The following is a 17,201-nucleotide window of genomic DNA, read 5'->3' on the forward strand; positions in this document are numbered from 1 at the left end:
GGGATAACATGTCTAAGAAGGGAGAAACCAGTTAAGAGAGGGAGCTTTTGCAGCTGGAGAGAGGAGGGAGATGATGTAAGAAACTCTGCAGACACCAAGGTCAGTGCAGAAGGAGGGGCAGGAGGTGCTCCAGGCACTGGAGCAGAGATCCCCCTGCAGCCCATTGGTGAAGACCATGGTGAAGCAGGCTGTTCCCCCTGCAGCCCATGGAGGGAGGATGAGGGGGTGTAGAGATTCCACCTGCAGCCCATGGAGGGAGGATGAGGGGGTGTAGAGATTCCACCTGCAGCCCATGGAGGACCCCACACCAGAGCAGGTGGAGGCACCTGAAGGAGGCTGTGACCCCATGGGAAGCCCACACTGGAGCAAGCTCCTGGCAGGACCCATGGAGAGAGGAGCCCACACCAGAGCAGGTTTGCTGGCAAGACTTGTGACCCCCATGAAGGGCCCACACTGGAGCAGTCTGCTCCTGAAGGTCTGCACCCAGTGGGAGAGACTCACATTGGAGGTGGTCATGAAGGCCTGTCTCCTGTGAGAGGGACTCCATGGTGGAGCAGGGCCAGAATGTGAGGAGTCCTCCCCCTGAGGAGGAAGGAGCAGCAGAAACAACATGTGATCAACTGACCATAACCTCCATTCCCCATCCCCCTGTGCTGCTGAGGGGTACGGGGGTGGAGGTTGAAGCCAGGAGTGAAGTTGAGCCCAGGAAGATGGGAGGAGTGGGGGGAGGTGTTTTAAGAGTTGATTTTCTTTCTCATTCCTCTACTCTGTTTTGCTTAGTAATAAATCAGATTAATTTCCTCTCTAAATTAAGTCTGTTTTGCTTGTGACAATAACTAGTGAGTTCTCTCCCTGTCCTTATCTCAACCCACAAGCTTTTCATCATACTTTTTCCCCCCTGCCTAGTGACAGGGGAGGGGGAGTGATAGAGCAGCTCTGGTGGGCACCTGGATCACAATCAAACTAGTTTAAAAGAACCTGTTGAACTTATGGAAGCATTTGCACAGATACAGCTAGCACTAAAGGGCTGTTTAGAAATTGTTACTTTTCACCTCAGCTGGGACAATGCAAAAATAAAACAGCACTTTGTCTATACTACTGCAGTGTAAAACTGGTTCAGAAGATGAGGTGCTCCCAGCTACTGTGTTTCCAAGCACAATTTTCTGGGTGCTAAGGCTAGCAATTCTTCGACCTAAAGCAACTCCCCATCTCTCTTCAGATCTCACATAAGCTTGTGTGAACAACTGTCTGTAGGCTGTACAATGAATTGAAATGATGAACTTTTCAAGTTTGTCAAGATTGAAAACAACTCTTTTTTGTATAGCCAATGTGCTCAGATGTCTCCACTGGTCTGACTCACCACACAATCCAAGAAACAGCTGTACCAGGATAACAAATGCATTACACATGGGAAAGGAAACCAGCAGCTGAGGTGGAGTTGCTTGATCTGGAATTCCTTGAGCTAGTTATGCTATTAAACAAATAAAAAAAGGAATTAAACCTTCTATTAATAAGTCCTCCTTTTTATAGTGGTTCAATCTCATAAGACTAACTGTCCTAAAAAAGCAGTAGTGCTTATGCTGTTAGTTAGCAGTCAGTTTAGAAATGGATTTTGGTTTCAGGTGGATGGGTGGGGGGTGTTGGGGTTTGTTTTTTTTTTTTTAAATCACTGCACAATTAAATGATTACATAAGTATCTCTAGATAGACCCCTGTATCTCTAGACTCAAACAGTAGCTCAGTATTTTTTTCATCTACATAGCAAGAAGTTAGTTTTACAAGTACAGGTGTAGTTCATTCCCATTATCAAGCTATCTTTCCCACCCTTGACTTTGAACATGTCTGCAGTGGTTTCTGCATGGACTCAATCCATGCTACCACAGCTTCAAAACTGACAGTCAATTCGATTGCCTGTATGGCTATATCCTTTTAGATGCTAGTACTATAGCAGCAACATACTTGGTCTGGCAACAGCAGTCTCAAAAACATATTCTTATAATTTGAACGATTAAAGTGTGATTTCAACTTCTGATGCTTAGAGGAAAAGGATATAGTATCATCTGATCACCATCAGTCCCGAGGTATCTATGCTTCCATCGTATGTTTTTATAAGGTAGTGTAGTACAAAATTATTTGTCAATTAACAGCTTTATAATAGGTGGTTTCTTACAACATTGGAAAATATTATTGGTATTAACATCATACAGTCTCAACACACAAAACTGAGAACTAGTTAAGATAATAAACAGAAAACATTCAAGCAATAATGTAGGGTGATTTTATCTTCTCTAATGCTGCCTTCATATTCCTGTTTTCAATGTACAAAGAATGCTCACATATGTGCAAAATGTACCTCAAAAACTAACATTATGCTAGAAAAATACAGGGGGAAAAACAGCTGCCAAACACAGAATAAAACCTCTTTCTATTTTGATATTTTCTTTCCAATTTTTAAAGCACTTGTCTACATCTTTATGTACACAAATCCTTTAAAAATACTTGTTTTCCTAAGAAAGCCCTTTTCATTTGACTACTTCCATAAAAATACCTATACTAAAATGCACTACTTCGTCTAACATTAGAGTATCTCAAATTGTACCTTGAGTTCAAAATAAAAAACTCAATAAGATTGTTTGCACTGTGTTGCATGAACATCCAACCACCACTAAATCTTTCCTGGTTTAAATCCTGTGCATAGTACCCACTTAGATAACAACTGCAAAGACTAATCCTGATTTTTGTTACAGACTGGTAACTACTTAGCATCCCACACCAAACAGTTTAATTGCTACAGTCCAACTGCCAAGAATACCTTCCCTCTTCCAATTCAGTAGTACAACTTATGATAATTTATTATTATAAATCTATTTATGTAAATATTTAATAATACTTATAAATAATAATACTTATAAATAATAATAGAGTTTTTTAAATGGCTACACTTACAAGAGTCTAACAATAACTGAACCAAAAATATTAATTGACAATCTGCATGCAGCAACATGCAAACGGGCACAATAGTTTGACAACCAACATTTCACAAAACAGTAACATCATTGTAGTTTCATGATAATTTAAATATATTTTCCATGAAAGCTTGCATAGCAATGGAGGCTGAAGTCCAGGGTCATAAAATTTTCTGTTGAAATATTGTATAGACTATTAGGTCTTCATTCGAGATGTGCTTGTCTGTATTTTGTTTTTTCCATAAATACATGAACCTAATCATATTTTAAACAAGACTACACATTTTCCTCAGCAAAACATCTGCCTAATCAAAAATATGACTGAAGAAATTTATAAACCTTAGATTTAGAGGCAAGCTCCCTTCTGTCCTTCCCCCATCTTCTAAAACTGAATGTTTTAAAGCCAAATTTGACCTGAAAACTTTTCCAAAATGAATAAAATTCTGGTATTCTAAAATAGTATTCATCACAACCATATAGTTCTTAAATATTTAATAACACAACATGCACTAAAAAGAGACTGAAAGCCTAAAATCATTAGGAGATGTCCCAGCACAAGAAATAAAAAGGAGATACACATTCCTCTGCAAGTGTAATTTCAAAGTCCTTTCACATAGGGATCTAAAGACTGTCAGCTTGGTTGCTCTGCTACTGTATATTAAATAAGCATGTAATGAAGCTACTGGTTTTGATTCATTGAGATGCCAAAGATCATGGGTAAAGTATATAAAATTAATGATTTTTTTAAGTGGAATATCAAGAAGGTGGCAAGAATCAGGTACAGCATCAAACAAAACAAAATACTGACAATAGAAAAAAATATCCAGCACCATTTCATTTTAGTGACCATTTTGAAAAATAGTAACACCAGTGCCATTTAAAAGCTATTTCCAAACCCCAAAAGACTATGAAATACTTCCTATCAATTCAGGAAATCATTATATTGTTTTTATTAATAGAACACTGATTGCCAGTCTTAATATAAGCTAAATGCAAATTTTAGCCTTGTATGTTACCTACTGCTTTCTAACATGCCTTTATTATTTCTTAATTCTCAGTTAAGATTTGTACACAAATCCAGCAAAGTTTAGAAGGTACTTAATTTTCAGTATTTGCATAATACCATTGAAAAGGACAAATAATATGCATACTTAGAGCCAAATGTCAGCACTATGCCAATTTAAAGCCTTATTCTTCAACATTTCAGAAACTATTTTGAAAACAAATTAAAATGACATATGTAAACTATTCCAACAAGTCAGTGTGCAATGACTTCTAAACAACAGAATACCTTCTGAGGCCAATACCTACCAGACACATCAGATTTTTAGCAACTTAAGACCTTGCTAAATCTGTGCAAATGCTAATGTTAAAACAACATTAATGTTCAGTATTAATATTAATGGTTTTGATTATTCATGCACTAAAGCCACAGCAGTATTTTGATAAAGTAACAGGCAGCACTGTAGTGTCAACACCAAAAGTCTGTACTTTGGAGTATCTAGAAAAGTGAAGCTGATAAATGTAGTTGCTGAGTTGGTGATGCAAATGTGATGAGCTATACTGGGAATATTCAGTATTGCAGTGAAAATAGATGAGAGGAAAAGCACACATTCTGATTAAAATCAAAAGCTTTATTTACATCTCACAATTAGAACATTTTCTTTAGTGTTGCCCACAAGGTTAAAAATAGTTCTTTTACCAAGGCCTATATATAATTTTTCTAGTTTACTACTAGAATAACCACACCTTTTCAAAAAAGAGTAGGCCTTTAGAAGCACTACATAATTTTGAAAATTTCTACTGTAATTTAAAATGTTTGAGAATGAAAGTTTGTTTTTGAAGAATCAGGTTTGGCATTACCCAAACGTCTCTACCATCCAAGGATACTCTTGTTTCTCATGGCACAAAGGAGTATAACCCCTTATCCCCAAAGGAAATACAGTATACAGCATACCTGTTTTTTAATATAGGAAAACCAGTTATTAGCTAGCAGTGACCTAGCCTGAATTCATTAATCCTCACCTTGCTAGGCATGATCTGCCTAAAGTCTACATTTTGCCCATCTGTTCACAGTTGACCATTAAAATGTCTGATCTTTCCAAGTTCTTCTAAGAAGCAGAAAGCAAAAATTACCATGACAATCTATTTGATTTTCAGCAAATCCCAATGCTTGACTTTGCTATGGAGTTGCATGTTGATAATTATTTTAAGGTGTTGTCTTTTTTTATTTTTTTTTTAATGTGACAGCACTGTGTTTTTCTGTGCAGTTTTTCTAAAACAGAAGGGATCTGCAGCTCTTCTGGAGAAGACAATACTACAAACACATTACTGTTCAAAAGCTTTCACTTACATGAAGACAAATCAGTATTCTGAATCTTTACAACACACTCACCTATCTGTGCTGCATACATATAAAGCAATAAGAAGCTGTAATCTAGTGATTCCTGCCAGAAGAGTGGCACCAGGGCCAATAATCATACACCACTATTTATACAGCTACTTATACTCCCAAGCTCTTCTTCCTTTTTTCACAGGAGTCAGTGCTCTAATTTACTGTTACCTCACATATTTTCAAATATACATTCTGTACTCCTTAGTCTTCATCACAAATATTTGCAAGAAAAACATTTCACTTGAAATATACATCAGAACACTATCTTGCCTGTCTTCTGCTCCAAGGAAGTTGAAACCTAGTAACTTAAACAGAACTACTGGCAGAAGCAACCTGAAGTAATCTTGTAAGATCTGGAAAAGTAAATAAGAGTGGAACGGTCCACTATCAGCAGCTGACTAACAAGGCTAAAGAGTCAACAAAAAGAAAAATTAAGTTCAGAAATAGTGTTAGCTATTTTGTCTATTCATTATGAAAACCTGCCTTTTTTTTTTTTTTAAACTCTCCTTGGTCTGTGACACCACTCTATATCTAAAGAAAGAAGACATTTCTTTTTCCTCCCATCTAATTATTTCAGTAAAAAGGAGTCTGGTCAACAAAGCATTTCCTTAGAAATGTCAGTAACATACTGTCCACAAATATAATCATCTGATTAATGCAAGATGTGCCCCCAGAATGCTAGTTTTCCTATATTTGAATAATTGCTATGCTGATGAAACTCCTCTTCAATACCACCTCAAGCTAAAGTTTAACCAGACTAAGAATCAAGGATGATTCCTTAATTTTCTATTTGCCGATCAGAGCAAATTCTATGGCTAAGTACAGATAATAATTCTATTAAAATGTAGCTAATGAACCATGGGATTACTGTCCCAATCCTTGAAATTCAGCACAAGGATATCCACTTCTGGTGGAGTATCAAATAATAGCAAAAGATCAACATAAGTAAAACTGAATATCCATGAAAATATTCATGAAGTTTGCAATGTTCATATCCTATACTTCACTTGAAGACAGAGGAAACAAAATAGAAGATAGACGTTCAATACACCATGCTGTCTAGCTATGGGATTTCTTAAGTTACTGATTACAGCTTTCAGGGGTGAAGTTGTATTTTTCAAAATTAAAGAGTCCAGTGCACTCAAAACCAGTCTTTTCTTCCACCCTGTTACCAGAACCTCTGCAGGAACCTATCTATATACCTACTCCTCTCTGAAGGTAACCTCAGCCCTCTCTCTCAGATACGCCTCTCTGAGGGATTACATTGATTTGAACCACCATTTAGGGTCCTTTTATAGTACAGGATTCCTTCTCGCAACCTAAGCACTAGTAGAGCAGTGTTCTTAACAACGTTCCAATCTCTTTCTTGTAGGCAAACAATTAACATATCTACTGTTTTGAAAATTAAGGGGTGGGGGAAAAATTAGTCTTAATTAAAGACTTCTGCAGAAGCTCTTTCAGCTGAGTCACTTACTGGCTTTTGGGAGACCACACCTACTCACCAATATGAATTCATCAACATAGAAAGTGATGAGTTAATTATAAACAGGACTAGATCCACCTTACATATACAACCAAAAAAGCATGGGAATCAAGTTCAACTAACACAAGTTTCATTTTTAATATTAAAGCTTTCTAAATGCTGAACATTATGAAGCTGGTTCTCATACAACCCAATTTTATCTTTGCTTTGTGTGCATGCTGTTATGTAAAGAGGTAACTACTTCACTAGAAAAAAAAAACTTACAAACAGTCAGAAGTGGAAAGGCTTTAAATTCTGATATTAAGTATTTACAATGGATATTCAGAATTACCTTGTAGCTTTAGGGACAATTGTATTTCCCTCATGTAGGCTCAACCACCCAAAGAAACCTAGTAGGCATTTTATCACCAAATAAACCAAACCCAGATTTGGCTAGGCCTTTCTTTTTTTATAAAAAAAACTCATTAGATACACATTTTAACATTGCACTGAAAAAACATGAGTTATAAACTACAAGTATGCACAAAGAACATATTGTGCCAAACATATCTGACAATTTTATTTGACAAATTACTGGTATAGTAGAGAAAGACAAGAAGAATGAACATAATTTATTAAGACCTCCTTTAAAGCGTCCATCTTCCCCTAGAGTTTATGGAAATAACAAAGCAACAAAAATGTGTAGCCCTGTAAGAATAATTTAAATATAACTGTGAAGAATCTATAGTAAGGCAAACGAGATATTTAAACTATTATTAAAAAAAATTATAAACTATGGATAATACTGGTCAACCTAAGTTCCACTTAAAAACAACTAATCTTAATTACCAAATAAAACATTGCCTATACAGCACCAAATTATTTGGAAATAATCAATTTCCATTTCAGAATCATTCTAGTATGAGAATTTGAGCTGTCGAAGTCAGCAACAGTTTTCTTGTAGACTTAATAGATCAACATTTGGGTCTCTGTGTAGTAAACATTACCAATTTGCCTGAAGCTGTTTATATACACACTAATGACATTGTATATACAAAGTTGAAAAGTGGCAATATTTTTAACTTTTGCAGAAACAGACAAAATTATAAATACATACAATTATGCAAATAAACATAATTGACATAAATGAAGCTGCAGACACTGGAGAAGAAAAAATGACTTTGACATGTATAAAACTGAACAACTCTACTGCAAGTTCACAAAAGGATTTGTGTGACAGATGACAAAATGAATGAGAGGATTACACATTGTAACTATAAAAAGGCAAATCCTATAAAAGTATGTACACAGTTGTACTATGCAAGACAAGTGGATAATCCTGTGCTCAGCATTAAGTTACATGAGTTGACCCAAGCCATTGTTCCCAATATCATCTCTATATCCTCCAGTTTTCTCAACATGTAAAAATATTAACTTGGTCACTAGTAAAGTCAATGGAAACTGTGAAGTACAACTCAAACACTGTCAAACTAAAATATCTGACTACTAGTACAGCTGTAGTTTAACACACTCTCCTCACTGCACTTGGAGACTGAGACACAAACCATAACAAATGTAACAAAATTAGAAGCAGCTGAACACAAACATCTGAGAAATGGACTGAACTAACACACAACCCTATTTAATAAGCAAGTAAATGAAAACAGGTAGGCTCCACAGTTTTCGCATATTGCTGCCTTAATTCTTCTAAGTTTTCTCAAGACTATAATACCAATTAAATAAACAGCATGTTTTGAAGAGATTTAATTAGAACTTGCATCAGAAGTGCTATACTTGGAAATGTAACAGCTCATTGAATGAAACTAGCAACACTTCTGCCCAAATATTATACAAGTGAAAAAATAAACAAGTTGAAAGACAACTACAGTTTCACAGTAAGCTGTGGAATTGACAAATGAACTAAATTCAGCTTTTACCAGCACTCTATGCCTAACACTCACAGGAGAGGAAAAAAAAAGCAGTGTGTATGTAGAATTTCTTTTCAGCACCCAGAATGTAACTTTTAAAGATAGAAATGGTACTCTGCTGTCATTCAAAGATTTAAAACTACTCAGAAGATCTAAAAATGCATTTGAAGGGAAATATGAAAGCAGGTTATAAAATCAGGGGGCCTACTATTTATTGGAGATAAGAGACATCTTGCCCTGCGGAAAAACGCAAAGTATTTAATGTCTTTGTTCCATTAGACATTTCAGTGATTCAATTTAAAATTAAGTAGCCAAGATCTTAGCACATGCTCTGGAATGTCTTATTTGAATCACCAACATCCAACATTTGAAAATTAATTACTCAGAAAACCACTTACAGATGATATATTGTATGCAATTATTCTTTGAACTGAACTTTGTATTTTCCTCTTTTTAAGAATGTTATCATTTAAGGTTTTTAATTACATTAAACCCCACAAAAATAATTTAAGCCTAAACTGTTTTTTGTCTCAAAAGCAACTTTCACCTGAACATCCCTGAGCTCTTTTTTCAGTTCTAGCCTAGAACCAAGAACAAGATGACTTTATCTAGATATTATTTCCTAAATGACTTATTAAGAATCTGCAAAATTAATCTGTTCCTTGGACACATGCTATCCTTAGAAAAACACAACTACCTTTGCTACATGTATCATCTTGTCACCCAGTCTACCCAGGTCCAGCTAAAATCCTTTATGAACTTTTATAAGAGCACCAGATCAATCACTTGGACAAAGCATGTAAAGCACCTAAAATGATTTTAAGCGTTACTACCTCATACATAAATTTAAATTCAAGTGATTGGCCCGAGTCTCTGATCCTAACATAGCCAGGTTGTTGCAAGACTGCTTTGGTTTTGCTGGGACATAAAGATTAAGTAAGTTGCTTTAACCCACTGCATTTATGCCCAGAAAGCGGGTTCCCCGCCTCTCCCGCCCATCACCGACAGCCCTAAGGCAGGCGTGTGCGGAGCGGGTGGGAAGAGCCCCCCCAGCACACCGCCGAAAGCAAGCGCCGAGCGAGGGGAGACGGCCAGGCAGTCCTAGCAAATAAACCACTTAAACCCGTGCGAAACGCTCCCATGACGGCTCTGCAATATCCAGCCGGGAGGGAAGGGGAAAGAAAGGGCCGATGAGTCGGTTTCAGCCCCGCACACAGCGGCGGGCTCGGCTACCCGAGCGCAGCGGGCGCCGAGAGAACAGAAAGCAGCACCGGCAGCAGACGCCTCAGGGAGCGCGCGGCAGCCTCGGGCACCGCGGCCGGCCGGCCCTGAAGTAAGGCGGGGGAGGATAACACTTCCCCCTGCCCTCCTTGGCGGCCGCCACGTCCTCCTCGCTGGAAAGCTCAGCAGCACGACGAGGGAGAGGAAAAGGAACACAAAATGGAGACTTACACTCCCTCTCCTAACACGCATGCGTGACGCCGGCGAAAGGGATGTACCGCAGCGCGCCGACACCGACCTGTGGCAGCCAAGGGGCGGGCGGTGAGGCGGCACCGCCGCTTAAGTAATGGCTGCCGGGGCGCGCAGGGTGGGTGTACGCGCGTTTTGCGCGCGCGGGGGAGTGGAGGTGACTAGCTCAGGGCGCGCGGCTGGGTATTCTTCCCGCTTCGCTGCCGTTGTGAGGAGAGCGGCTGTCCACCCCTCAGCTGATCCCGGGCTGCGGCCATCAGGAGGCAAGTTGCAGCTGGGGAGCTGAGGGGCGCAGCTGGGGCTTTCCTGTGCCCGAGTTCAGCTGTGCCTGAAGCGTGTTGGTAGGGTCAAGTCTCACAAGTTGTGTGGGTGCCCCCTTGACTCAGCAATACAAGTCGGTCACAGCGTTACAAGTAGGGAAGTTAGTGTCACGATGTGTCTCGCACTTACGCTGTTTGCCCGGGTACCTGCTTTTGGCTCACACTGAAGTCAGAGTTGCAACAGTGCCATGAATTTTCCTTTCCTCACATGTGGCTTTGAGCTTTAGTTTCTATGTAGTGATAGGGAGACTTTATTCCTCAGTGTGGGCAGTGGGAATATCCCTCCCGAATTCCCTGTGCCAAGCCATGGACGCTGGCACAACTCAGCTCGGTACTGGAGTCATGCAAAGCCCTCTGCAGCAGCAGGCACTGCTATATGCTTCTACCATTAAGTATTTCTCCCTCCACCCTTTTACTAACAGGGAAAAAGCAGGGTTAGTAGCTTCCTTTAGTTCAGTTTGTCTGAGCTTTTTTTAGTGAAGACAAGGTCTTAGGGCAGAAAGCCAGGTTTCTAGTGGACCTTTGGTTTGTAAGAGAGTTCTTTTTCAGTCTGGTATCTAAGAAGGCTCTCTTATGTAGCTACTTTTATGTATGTCCACTGTAGAGGAATGAGGTTGCTGAACATTACTGTTATTCCAGTGCTTCAGGCAATCAGGTATGTTGGGCTCAAGCCCAAACCTTGAACTTTATTTTATAGTCTAAAGGAAATGAGTATAACAAATGGAAGACAGGTTTGATGGATTTGCTGGAGAATTAATGCAAGGCACTCTTCTTATTGCTGTATTAATGAACACTGCCACAGTAATGACCAATACTGCAAGTATGATAGTTTATCCTGTACACTCATATCAAAGACATTGTTGTCACCAACCCATGAATGTGGTATCAAGTGTCATTATTTCTTAATGCCACCAGAGAGTCAAGATTTGCCTTTTGATGCCACTGCCATGGATAATGCCTCAGTATCTGTACTTCTATGCAGAAAAGTCCCCTGCCTAATCCCAAAAACCACTCCATGCTGAAGTGACAGCATTAATTCCCGCTGCTGTTACACATTTTGCCAGCCCTTTGTGACAGTGCACGGTGACAGCTCCCTTGTGTCAGTTGTCTGCAAAGCTACCCCAGATATGTCCCTTTTACGATGCATACACCTGTCTTCTAGGATTATGCGACTGATTATCCGGTACTGGCTGCTCTTCCTTTATCCACTTGATCCTGAGAAACATACTAAGCACTCATTTTGTTTACAAAACCAAAGACAGTGTGTACAATTCCCATACCTAGTACAAGTGAAGTATTTTGCCATCACAGGGTCACTTTTGTATCTTTCTTAATGATTATCTTCTGCAATTACACCCTGGGTGGCACATAGACCTTTACCCAAGTGACCAGGTCATTGCAAATGCTAATTTCTGTGTAGTAAATTTTGACTCTCTAAAGATTCCTTTGTACTTTCGTGAAGTCCTAGAATAAAGTCTTAGCATTTCCCTTCATGACATGCTTTATGGCTATTAACTGTTGAGGAGACTATATCACCAGTAAAAGCAAAGACCACCAGACTTAACTTCTATATAGACAGTTTCACCACCATTTGCAGATGGAACTCCATTCAAATCAATGGGTACTGTGTGAGATGATGTACTCATCACACCCTGATGAAAATATGCTCATTTATCCTTTTATCTGTGTTGTCCCTTCTTTTCTACTCAGTATTTTAAAATAGTACTCAAAAACATTCCCTATTTTGAGGTCCGCAAACAGACAAAGATAAAAAATTAAGACTGTTTTGTTGTCCCAGGCACACACTTGTGATACTGTGAAAACAAACACTATACTGAAGTATATGCTGAAAAGAATTGAGACTTCAGTAAAGCAGCACATCAGAAAAATCAGCTTAAATATGTCAGAAAGTTTTAAAACCAACAAAAGAAAAAAAAACCTTGAATGTTACTGAAATGTTGTTGAAAACAAACTGCAAATCCTAATCTCTTTGAATAGCTCTAGTCATAATTCTCCATTTCTAACGTTGCAACCTCTGTCTGTAACCAGAGATTATGTGTTACATAAATACTTGCAACTGCTAAAATATGTAAAAAGCACATGAAGAGGTGGGTTACTGCTACCACAGAAGCCATTGCTTAACGAAAAACAGATTTAATATTCTGTTATTAGCAGAGAAAAACAAATGCAATACATAAGCAAAAGCGAAGTGTGTTTCTAGATAATCTGCTTCCAACATTCAACTGAGCATGAAATCTCCTCTTGAAGAAAAGCTGGGTAGAGGAAAACATTCTTTTAGCTCACTACTGCTTATTTGTTCAATGGGACGGTTCACTTTGTTCCTTTATACTGAGCTGCTTTATACTTACACAGAAACAATTTTTTTTTCTCCCTCTAATCCTTAGCAGGAGCATGAGCCCTTAAATCTTGTCTTTGCCAATCTCGATGTTTCACTCAGTCCTTATAAAAGCTGTTTTACCTGCAAAGTGATACATGAGAATCTGTGTGGCTCTGTGATGCATGGGAATTGTAGTTTGTTTTTCAATGAATTCTGTGGTTTCCACTATGAAACTTTTATTATCTTAAATTAGAAATCCTAGAGCTGTGATGTTACATAGCATGTATTTTGAAACAAATTTTCTTCTGACTTTTGCCTTAATATTGGTTGTGTATCCAAGAAGTAGGAACACAGTAGTTCTGAAGAAGTAGCAATGGTATTAGTAAATCCACATCTTGCAGTTTTGTCATCCTTCATATAACAAGGTTATTCTTCTTATGGTCTGTTTCTGCTGAGTCCTGAGATTTAAAAAGTGTGTATATTTCTTCTTTCCATGTGAAATGACATTATTCACAATCTTCAAACATCTGTGAGAAGAGACCTTAGTGTATAGCCGTTAGAAAAGCAACCAAAGCATCACAGGACTTTTGTAAGAAGTTTTCATTGCTTTCTTTTTTTAGTATTCAATCCTAAAGCTATCTCTTGTTGGTTTTATTTAGATGGAATCCAGAGAATATGCTGTGCTGGATTACCACTATTTTAAGGAGGCTGGGATTTAGGCATTTATAGTTTCACTTTCATGGCTACTTCTTTATTGCTGTGATGCAGGTTTATTCTCACTGTTTTCCTCAAGCCACAATGTAGTATCCAGTGATCAACTCAACAACTACTTCTTTAAGACTAATTGGCTGTTTCTTCTAACTCACTATTAGTCATTTCTCTTTTCCTCAAAACCGGGAACAGTATTCATGTTTTTGGCAGAGTAACAATGATACTGCATCTAACCAAAACAGCCCCTTCTGTGAAGCCAGTCATTAATTCCTCTCTGGTAGCTTGTCATCACCAGATGTCTGCTGAGTTTAGACCCTGTGCATTTCCCGTGACTGCACCCACAAGGCATCCACAAATGATTCTGTATTTTCAATAAGAGCACCACATCCTTTTATGAACTTTCCTCTTCACTACCTCAGCAGCTGCAGCTGCTGACCACAGAACTGCAGCCTCTCTTTACGTTACGTGTTGTACCTCTCTCTTGACTGAAAGAGTCAATAAACAGTGTAAGAGTATGATGTTACTTTTACTTTCGGGATAGAGTTTCATCACCTAAGATTTCAAGAAGTGGGTTTTGCACAGAAAGTAATGAGAAGTATTCTACATCCAACACAGGAAAACATTTCCAGTTTTATATCAACAAGTAGAGTACAAAATGTTTCTGTTTCTCCTAAGAAGCACTGGCAATGAAGTCTAACCCTGCCAATAATAAAACATATCTGAAGGAGGACTCACAGTTATATCTAAGCATGAGGAGAAGCATAGGCACATTTCCCTCCAGAAATCTGCACTCGCTGAACATGATCACCAGCAGTAGCTGCAATTAGCTATGTCCAATTTACATTTTGAGCACAAGGGACAAGCTTTCACAGCATGCTTAATACAGCGAACACAACAAACTGGTTTTTGTGAACACAATGCACAGTTTCTCAGTTCAATGGGGAACTTTACAAAATATATGTGCAAGGTATAATTACAGCATGCCACAAATAAAATTTCAAAAGGATAATTGAAACAACACTCATATCTTGAAAAAGAAACTGGTTAATTGGTATAGGGTCATAGACATATGTCATAGCATACAATACAATAAGTAAAGTATAAACACCAATTTTCAAATCAACGCAGCTTGATAACTTGAATTCAAATTTTTGGGGAAAAAAAACCCCAATCAAACCAAAACACAAAGTAAGCCCTAAATTACAATCCTTCAGCTAACTGGTAAAGATGAAGGAGAAATGTTGGGAACTGTTAATATTTTTCTAACTCATTAAGGGGTGTTTCTTTCATCTGTTTTTTCCTTACTCTCTGTGGCCATTGAGGCTAGTAGGAAACCAGCCAATTTAGTCAGAAAACTTTACAGCGTAGCAGGGAGTCTCGTTTGTCATCCCATGCAATAGCTGCCGTCTCTATCAAGAATGAAGTTAATCAGTACAGACTAAATAAATTAGGTAATTCTTTAGATGGCTAACAATGTACTTTGAATGAACGAAGACCACTCTTTGTCTGCTGATACTGGGGAAACTTCTCTTTCAAATATGCCAATCTTGTGGTTTGAAACTAAGGAGCAATTAAGTTCCTTAATGTATTTTTTACACAAATATTTCTGGTAACTGAAGACACTCAGTTTACATGAGGGACACAAAGTGTTGTAAGGGCAATATCCAGACTAGGTTTTCTTCAACTTCCTTCAACTTCTTCCATTCTATGCTTAATTATTTCAAATTTTTGCCTAAATTTCTTAGCCAGGTCAAATTTGAGAATTCCAAGAAACAAGAAATATAAGATCCTTGGAGCATGTTTCTTCACATAAAAATCTGAAATATACTATGTTGAGAGTTAATATGCTGAACATGTAGCTAATATTCTATAACAACACTGAACTTCAGGCAAATTTGCACCCTCCCCAACTTCTGCACTAAGTGAAGCAGCTTGTATGCCATTCAGGAAAACAGATTTTTCTTCTTAAAGATTCATTTTGTACAGTCTTGAGAACCTTCGGGACCTTTCTGACCCCAAGTTCTGTCACTTTGGACAATGTCTCTAGCCTGAAAACACACATTGATGATGTGGTTAAAATTGCCCCCATGGACATAAATGAAGGAAGAAACTGGTTGCATAACCTTCATGCCTCTTCTCTTTTCCCCCTCTGTATGTTTATTATGGAACTTATATGTAAAGCAGATAACCAAGCAGGTAAAAACTGACCTATTCTGTAAAATATCACAGTTACCTATTTAGAGCTCTGGCCTACAGCCGTAAAAGATTTATTTAGTTTTCTCACAGTTTATGTCATGAAGTCCTTCCTCAAAAGATGTAGACTGGATTAATTTGATACTGTAAAAATATGTGATATGCGAAAAGAAGAGCTGACACATATCGGCCTTCAGTTTTGAGATGAAAGCGCATCTCAGAAGGCTAACTGTTTCATAATTCCAAGAATGATATAAAAATGGGGAAAAAAAGGCTAGTACTGATGCACTAGCTTAATTGCACTTAAGCTCAGTTGTATATATTATTAAATGACCTTACTAACTGTATAACTTGGCCGATGTTGCAATTCTAGGCCTCATCCCTGGCAGTGTTCAATGCCAGGTTGGATGAGGCTTTGGGCAACCTGGGCTAGTGGAGGGTGTCCCTGCCCATGGCAGGGGGGTTGGAACTAGATGGGCTTTAAGGTCCCTTTCAACCCAAACCATTCCATGATTCTATGATTCTGTAAGCTCCTGGGAAAGGACACACTGAGTGAGCTAAATCACAGGTATATGAAGTATACTTACCATGGGCGTGATGGTTTCTCAGAATGCTGTTTGCCTGAGTGGACAGAGGGCCTGTTCCAAGATACCATGTGATGAATACCCTCGGAGACAGTTAGAGGATGATACGTAGAATATCAGTGTAAAAGAAAAAAACCCAGGTTTGTACATAAAGACATCAGTTTTTACCTTACTCTTATGATCATAGTTCTTTACCTCTTTCTGAAAACAACAGTAAAGATTTTCTGTTTATTTCAGGTTTTATTTTAATTATTTAGCAATGCTTGAAAAAAAGATAGTATATGGTGCCTGTTTAACTAAAGGAGCAACAACAACCTTAAGGAAGATAATTTTGATATAAAAAGAACTGGATCTTTATCACAAAAAAAGAAAGCAAGGAAGTTCTCACGTACTACAGAAAACTGATTTAACCTTCAAAATCTGCAAGGCAATTTTATGAGGAACCACAGCAACTAAAACACATATTACAATAATTAAATATAGAAGTAAAGGTTGGGCAGCACATATGTTAGCTTCAAAAGTTGTTAAACAATGTATGGGAATATTAATGCAAAGATTATTCATATGGTGATGTTATCAAGGGCATACATCAGAGTGGAGTACTTGTTGCAAAATCAAGGAAAAATTACTTTTAGTTTGGCACATGGCATGACATGGCATGTCAAAAGAATTTAGAAAATGTTTTCAAAATTTACGAAGTATATTACTGATAAAGTATTGTGCTTTACTAGGAAGGAAGAAACAAAAGGCAGAAACGCTGCAGGATACTAACATCAGTTAAAGCAGCATAGGTAAGCGTTGTTACGATCTTTGCTTTTTTCCAGGCTAGCTCTAG

The 17,201-nt window shown here is 38.2% G+C and overlaps 1 protein-coding gene across 6 annotated transcripts in view; it reads right to left on the reverse strand.

Moving 5' to 3' along the window:
- FHIT (fragile histidine triad diadenosine triphosphatase) overlaps window positions 1-10,311 on the reverse strand; it is a 615,120-nt gene extending 604,809 nt beyond the window's left edge. For 3 of the 6 annotated variants that reach the window (XM_075762300.1, XM_075762299.1, XM_075762296.1), the window contains exon 1: window positions 10,203-10,311. The gene's annotated coding sequence lies outside the window, so the exon portion shown is untranslated. The remainder of the gene's footprint in view (window positions 1-10,202) is intronic. The other 3 variants (XM_075762304.1, XM_075762302.1, XM_075762298.1) reach the window with 3 other exon arrangements.
- Window positions 10,312-17,201: the final 6,890 nt, after the last annotated feature.

The sequence above is a fragment of the Balearica regulorum genome, chromosome 10 (assembly GCF_011004875.1).
Source record: "Balearica regulorum gibbericeps isolate bBalReg1 chromosome 10, bBalReg1.pri, whole genome shotgun sequence".
NCBI classification, from domain to species: domain Eukaryota; kingdom Metazoa; phylum Chordata; class Aves; order Gruiformes; family Gruidae; genus Balearica; species Balearica regulorum.